The sequence below is a fragment of the Durio zibethinus genome, chromosome 8 (genome assembly GCF_047325235.1).
Source record: "Durio zibethinus cultivar Kanyao isolate XHJ-2024 chromosome 8, ASM4732523v1, whole genome shotgun sequence".
Taxonomy (NCBI): domain Eukaryota; kingdom Viridiplantae; phylum Streptophyta; class Magnoliopsida; order Malvales; family Malvaceae; genus Durio; species Durio zibethinus.
Genome location: NC_143169.1, coordinates 18,298,932 through 18,306,685, shown reverse-complemented (window position 1 = coordinate 18,306,685; position 7,754 = coordinate 18,298,932).

The following is a 7,754-nucleotide window of genomic DNA, read 5'->3' as shown; positions in this document are numbered from 1 at the left end:
CATTTGAAAGTAGAAAGCTAAGTGAAGCTAAAAGGAAATATACGGCCCAGGAAAAAGAACTCCTGGCGGTGGTTCACTGCTTGAGGGCTTGGCGATGTTACTTGTTGGGTTCATACTTTGTCGTGAAGACAGACAATACGGCTGTTAGCCATTTTCTCACCCAACCAAGGCTTACGACAAAACAAGCTAGGTGGCAGGAATTTTTAGTGGAATTCAACTTTTGTTTTGAGCACACTGCTGGAAAGACCAATCAAGTGGCCAATGCATTGAACAGGCGAGTAGATTTAGCGGCCCTTAGAAGAATTGCCCCAATGGCGGCTAGCAGAGCCACTACAGACATTCATAAGTTGATTGGAGATCACTTAGGGAAGGACCCGCAAGATTGTGCCTTCCTGAAGCTAGAGGAAGAAGGGAAGTCCAAGTACTTCTGGTAAGAAAATGGGGTCTTATGGACTAAGGGGCCTCGAGTGTTTGTGCCAAGAGCAAAAGGTTTGAGAAAAATGCTAATGAAGGAATGTCATGACACACCATGCACGGGACACCCGGGTTGGCAACGCACTTTCGCGTTATTGAAACAGGGATACTATTGGCCTTACATGCGACAAGATGTGATGGACTATATGAAGACTTGCCTCATTTGTCAACAAGACAAGGTTGAAAGAAAGAAATCTACAGGCATGCTTGAACCACTACTAGTACCCACCAGACCGTGGGAAAGCATCTCCCTCGATTTCATTTCGAGCTTGCCCAAGGTTGGTGACCTTGGAGCAATTTTGGTGGTGATTGACCGGTTCTCTAAGTATGCCACATTCATTCCCACTCACAAGTATTGCACTGCGGAAGACATAGCTCGACTATTGTTCAAACATGTGGTCAAATACTGGGGCCTCCCTCAAAACATTATCAACGATCGAGATCCAAAATTCATGGGGTCCTTCTGGAGAGAACTTTGCAAGATATTGGGGTCCTAACTCAACATCTCCTCAAGCTATCACCCTCAAACCAATGATCAAACAAAATGGTTCAACAGATTCTTAGAGGAATACTTGAGGCATTTTGTTCAAGCCAATCAGAAAGACTGGCCTTCATTATTGGACGTGGCTCAACTCTGCTTTAATTTCAACAAAAGCTCTTCCACCAATAAGAGCCCATTTGAGGTGGTCATCAAATAATTACCAAGGTTACCCCACACTTCCTTGGAACAATATAGAGGAAAAAATCTGAGAGCCTTCAATCTCAGCAAAGAGTGGAAGCAAAACACAGAGATTGTGCAAGCCTACTTGGAGAAAGCATCAAAGAGGATGAAAAAATGAGCAGACAAGGGTCGTAGAGCTCAACATTTTTAAGTTGGTGATTTGGTTCTTGTCCGACTAGTTCTTGAACAAACCAGGTTCTTGAGAAAGAGAGATCGTAGACTGGTGCGCAAATATGAAGGTCCAGTAAGGGTCCTTTCCAAGGTGGGGAATGCTTCTTACAAAATCGACCTACCGAAGTGGATAAAGGTGCACCCAGTATTTCATGTGAGCAACTTGAAACCTTTCTATGTAGATCCTACAGATGCTAGCTCAAGGGAGCCAACCAGAGCCACCATCATCATAAAGCCACCCTCAGAGCATCGAGTCGAAGAGATCTTAGCTGACAGGGAAACCAAGATATCTTGAAGACTAGTTCGGGAGCACTTAGTGAAGTGGAAGGGATTAGGACTAAAAGAAACCAGCTGGGAGAGAGAACATGACCTCCAAAGATTTCAAAGGAAGATCAAAAAATTTCAAGCTAGCAAGTCGATGAGGACGTCGATAGAATAGGTGGGGGAGGATGTCATGAGCCAACCTTGTATAGGGCCACGACTAGGACTTAGGTTGCCATGAGCCACCCATGTCTAGGGCCATGGCCGGGTAGATCCCTTGTGCTAGGAAAAGTGTCCCCATTTCAAACATTGTAATAGTTACTGGTAGCATAGCTCTAAAATCTCTAAGGCTCTTTAGAGGGGGTGAACCGGTAGTGTAGTGTTGGGCTGTCTCACCGATTGCTATGCGAGCTTAGGCCACCTACCAAGGGCTGCCCCCTGGCCCTGGTGATGGTGGGAGGTCCCGATGTATGATTCCTATTTATAATAAAACTTACCCTGATTGAATGTCCCGATTGTTGCCTTGATGTGTTTTTCTTTTTCTCGATGCAAATATGCCTTCTTGTGTGTGTGCTTGAGATTGATCTCGATATATTATGTCTTATTTTGAATGCCTGAGACTAACCAGGGCTTATGGTTATTTGTTTAGATATCGACCTATTGAAGGCTGACTTGGTTGGGAGCACCCAATCAAGTGCCGCATGGTCTATTGCTTGTTGAGAGAAAGCTTAGTTCGTGACACTCGGCTTGTGCATCCTGCCCCTCTGGCTGACTGAGCGCCCGCACACTCGTTTCATGGGTTGACTTAGGCATACGGAGTTCATTCCCAGTCTAAGCATACAGAGTTCATTCCCAGTGTAAGATCGAACCGGACCGAGGGTTGTGGGTGCACATGCTGGGCTCGGGCATGTGCTGGTGCCGCATTTTTTTCCCTCGGGGCACCATCGGCGAAGCATCGTCGGAGAACCTGACTAGTGGCATTGGGGTTCCAGCGATTGGGGGGTGGGGGGGGTGGTGTGCGCACATGATGTGCAAGGGTGCTGGTACTTGGCCCTTATATTGGCCCCCTATCCCTCATCAAACCTTGAGAACTCACACCCCCTTAAAAAGCACTTGAGATTTTACAGGTTTGCTGTCAGTAGCCATTAAAGTGTCTGAAATAGGGACACTTTTTTCAAATGGTCACAAAATCTTGTACACTTCAAGTTTTTAGCTGAGTTTTTTTGTGCATGCCAACAAAAATACAAGGATCACGTCTACCAATTTTGGGGTCGAAACTTCTTCTAAAAAAATTTAAAAAAAATCTTGAACCGTAAAAAGTTTCAAAAATCGTGAAAAATAAAAAACGAGTCGTCTTGCCATGAAACTTCACTTGAAGGCTTAAGGGACCATTGTATGAATTTAAAAGCCATAAAAATGGCATTGGCGTCGTAGAAATATGAAGATGTGCCTAGACCCACCCATCACCCTATTGATCCACGGCTTGCGCATCCCACCTATCTGGCCGGCGTAGTGCCTGCCTGCCCGCTCGTTTCATCAGTTGGCTTAGGCATACAGAGTTCATTCCAAGTCTAAGATCAGACCGGACTGAGCATTACGATAGTAGGATCGGTAGCACACAGGGGGGACCCGGTCGATCCCCGACTTAGGCATCCTACCCCCCTGGCCGGCTGAGCGCCCGCACGCTCGTTTAGTGGGTTGACTTAGGCATACGAAGTTCATTCCCAGTCTAAGCATATGGAGTAGATCAGACTAGACCGAGGGTTGCGGGTGCACATGCTGGGCTCGGGTATGTGCTGGTGCCGCATTTTTTTTTGCCCGGGGCACCATCGTCGGAGCATCGCTAGAGAAGCTGACCGACGGCATCGGGATTCTGATGATTAGGGGGCGGGGGGGTGTGCAGACATGATGTGCAATGGGTGCTGGTACTTGGGCCTTATATTGACCCCCTATCCCTCATCAAACCTCGAGAACGCACACCCCTTTAAAGAGCATTTGAGATTTTATAGGTTTGCTGCCAGTAGCCATTAAAGTGTCTGAAATGGGGACACTTTTTTCAAATGGTCACAAAATCCTGTACACTTTGAGTTTTTAGCTGAATTGTTTTGTGCATGCCAACAAAAATACAAGGATCACGTCTACCAAGTTTGGGGCCAAAACGCCTTCTGAAAAAATTTTTAAAAAATCTCGAACCATAAAAAGTTTCAAAAATCGTGAAAAATAGAAAACGAGTCGTCTTGCCATGAAACTTCACATGAAGGCTTAAGGGACCATTGTATGAATTTACAAGCCATAAAAATGGCATTGGCACGGCAGAAATATGAAGATGTGCCTAAACCCACCTACCACCCTATCGATCCACGGCTTGTGCATCCCACCTCTTTGGCTGGCATAGTGCCCGCCCGCCCGCTCGTTTCGTCGGTTGGCTTAGGCATACGGAGTTCATTCCCAGTCTAAGATCGAACCAAACTGAGGGTTGCCGTAATAGGATCGGCAGCACATAGGGGGGTCCCGATCAATCCCCAGCTTACGCATCCTATGCCTCTGGTCGACTGAGCGCCCGCACGCTCGTTTCGTGGGTTGACTTAGGCATACGAAGTTCAATCCCAGTCTAAGCATACAGAGTTCATTCCCAGTGTAAGATCGGATCGGATCGGATCGAGGGTTGTGGGTGCACACGTTGGGCTCGGGCATGTACTGGTGTCGTATTTTTTTTTTGCTCGGGGCACCATCACCGGAGCATCGCTGGAGAACCTGACCGACGGCATTAGGGTTCTGGTGATTGGGGGACGGGGGGGTGTGCGCACATCATGTGCGATGGGTGCTATACTTGGCCCTTATATTGGCCCCTATCCCTCATCAAACCTCGAGAACTCACACCCCCTTAAAGAGCATTTGATATTATATAAGTTTGCTGCTAGTAAGATCGACAGTACGCAGGGGGGACCGACCAATCCCCGGCTTACGCATCCTGCCCCTCTGGGTAGCTGAGTGCCCGCACGCTCGTTTCGTGGGATGACATAGGCATACGGAGTTCATTCCCAGTCTAAGCATACGGAGTTCATTCCCAGTGTAAGATCGGACCGAACCGAGGGTTGTGGGTGCACATGCTTGGCTCGGGCATGTGCTGGTGCCACATTTTTTTTCACCCGGGGTAGCATCCCCGGAGCATCACCGGAGAACCTGACCGGCGGCATTGGGGTTCTAACGATTGGGGGGGAGGGGGTGTATGCACATGATGTGCGCTGGGTTTTGGTACTTGGTCCTTATATTGGCCCCCTATCCCTCATCAAACCTCAAGCACTCACACCCCCTTAAAGAGCAATTGATATTCTACAGGTTTGCTGCCAGTAGCCATTAAAGTGTCTGAAATGGGGACACTTTTTTCAAATGGTCACCCTATCGATCCACTTCGAGTTTTTAGCTGAATTTTTTTGTGCATGCCAACAAAAATACAAGGATCACGTCTACCAAGTTTGGGGCAAAAACGCCTTCTGAAAAATTTTTAAAAAATCCCGAACCGTAAAAGGTTTCTAAAATCATGAAAAATAGAAAACGAGTCGTCTTGCCATGAAAGTTCACATGAAGGCTTAAGGGACCATTGTATGAATTTACAAGCCATAAAAATGGCATTGGCATGGTAGAAATATGAAGATGTGCCTAAACCTACCTACCACCCTGTCGATCCATGCCTTGCGCATCCCGTCTCTCTGGCCGACGTAGTGCCCGACCGCCCGCTCGTTTCGTCGGTTGGCTTAGGCATACGGAGTTCATTCCCAGTCTAAGATCGGACCGGATCAAGGGTTACGGCAGCAGGATCGACAGCACGTAGGTGTCACGGGCTCTGACCTTAGACTCAAAATCCATGCAACCTTAGGCTTGGAATCTCCTCCTTTATGCCTAAGTCAGCCTAAAACACAAGCGTGCGGGCACTAGAACAATAGGAAGGGCTGATTACACAAGTTAAAGAGAAACAGGATAAGAAGATAGAATTCTGGAAATACTCTTGTATTCACTAAAACAGAAGTGTTTGATGGTGTACAAATGAGGGTAGAGCAGCCCTCTATTTATAGTTGAGGCTCTAGCTACAACTTAATGGTGTATCCCTAGAATAAAGGCTAAAATCATGGGATTACAATCAATCAGGATGCTAACTCCTGATTTTCAGGCTCAACCAAATCTGCCAGGATGCTCTTGCCTGTTTCTAGAAGCTTCCCTTGCGTGTCCAGCACCTTGGGCCGTTTTGGATGTCATGCGAGTAGCTTGTATGCCAGGCCTTGGTCTCACGGGCTGGCCTACAAGTCGGGCGGGCGTTCTGAGCTTGTTTACTAGGCTTTGCGCATAGATACCCGCCAGCATGCTTGGTCTGCAGGCCTCAACCTCTGGCTCACCTATTGGTCTACCTGATGTGCCTGGCGTGTCTACCCAGGGCATGACATTCTCCCCCACCTGATTACGTAACGCCCTCGTTGCATCTTCTACATGGTACTGCCTGATCTGGTCCCCGAACTACCATAAGTCCTCTGTTGGTTCCCAACTCACCTCACTATTTGGAAGTCTCTTCCAGCATACCAAGTACTCATGTCTTGGTTGATAGTTCTTCCGTTTCACTTCCCGGTCAACTATGATGCTGTGGACCTCCTTCTCATATAAGGTCCTTGCTCCTAATGGTGCACGTTTTGACTCTGCCCATCCTGGATCTCCCTCATCCTCATGGAATGGCTTGAGCATGCTCACATGGAACATCAGGTGTACCCTCGGCTTGGGTGGCATATCCAGCTTGTAGGCAACCTTGCCTACCCTCTTGACTATTCGAAAAGGTCCTTCATACCTCTGGACTAGGCCTTTGTGCAACCCTCTGTGGCGCACAATGGGATGCAACTTTACCAACACCAAGTCTCTAACCTGGAACTGCACGTCTCGTCCATTCTGGTTTGCCCACTTCTTTGACCTCTTGGCCGCCTTGTGTAGACAAACTCTAGCCAAGTCAGTTTGCTCTTGCCATGCCTTGGCAAACTTGTATGCTGCTGGATTCAGCCTTGTATAACCTGCAGCAATCGAATCGGGTGTTAGTGGTTATTGCCCTGTCACAACCTCAAATGGGCTCGGGTTCGTTGCCTCACTCTTTTGCAAATTGTAGGAAAACTGTGCAATATCTAGCAGCTTTGGCCAGTCCCTTTGTGTGGCACTCACATAGTGCCTGAGGTAGACCTCCAATAGTCTATTCACTCATTCTGTCTGCCCATCGGTCTGCGGATGCATGCTGGTGGAAAAGTTCAAGTCTAACCCCAACAGCTTGAACAACTCAGTCCAGAACCTGCCCATGAACCGCCCGTCCTGATCACTAACAATGGTCCTCGACACTTCCCAGTACTTAACCATGTTCTTCAGGAACAATCGAGCTGCTTCCTCGACTGGGCACTCCTTGGTTGCTGAATGAAAATTCCATACTTGGAAAACCTGTCCACCACTACCATGATGCTTCTAAACCCCTCTGTCTTGGGTAGACCGACTATAAAGTCAAGAGAAACACTCTCCCATGATCGCTCTGTCACTGGCAATGGCTCCAAGAGACCGCCTGGTTTCTTGAGCTCCACCTTGTCCTATTGGCACACAAGACAAGTCTTCACATCGGCCTCCACATCGTCCCTCATGTGCGGCCAGTAGTACCGATCCTCGATTAACGCCAAGGTGCGGCTCACTCTAGGGTGTCCAGCCCACTTGAATCATGACATTCTTGCAAAACTTCCTTGCGGAGCTTCTCGTACTGTGACACAAACAGTCTACTGCCCCTGGTGTACAACAAACCATCCTGCAACCAAAATCACCTAGTCTTACCTTGCTGGGTGTACTCTATCAAAGCCTTGGCTGTAGGATCATACGCAAGTCCCTCCTTGATGCGCGGCACCAGTGACCTCTCTAGTTGGCTAATGGTAGCAAGGTTAGCCTTCATGCTCAGGGTGTCTACCGTTAGGTTCGCCCATCCTGGCTTGTACTCCATCTGGAAATCAAATTCTACAAGAAAATCTTGCCATCTCGCCTGCTTGGGGGACAGCTTCTTCTACGTCTGAAAGTAACTGATCGTCACATTGTTCGTCCTCACCATGAACCTCGACCCCAACAGGTA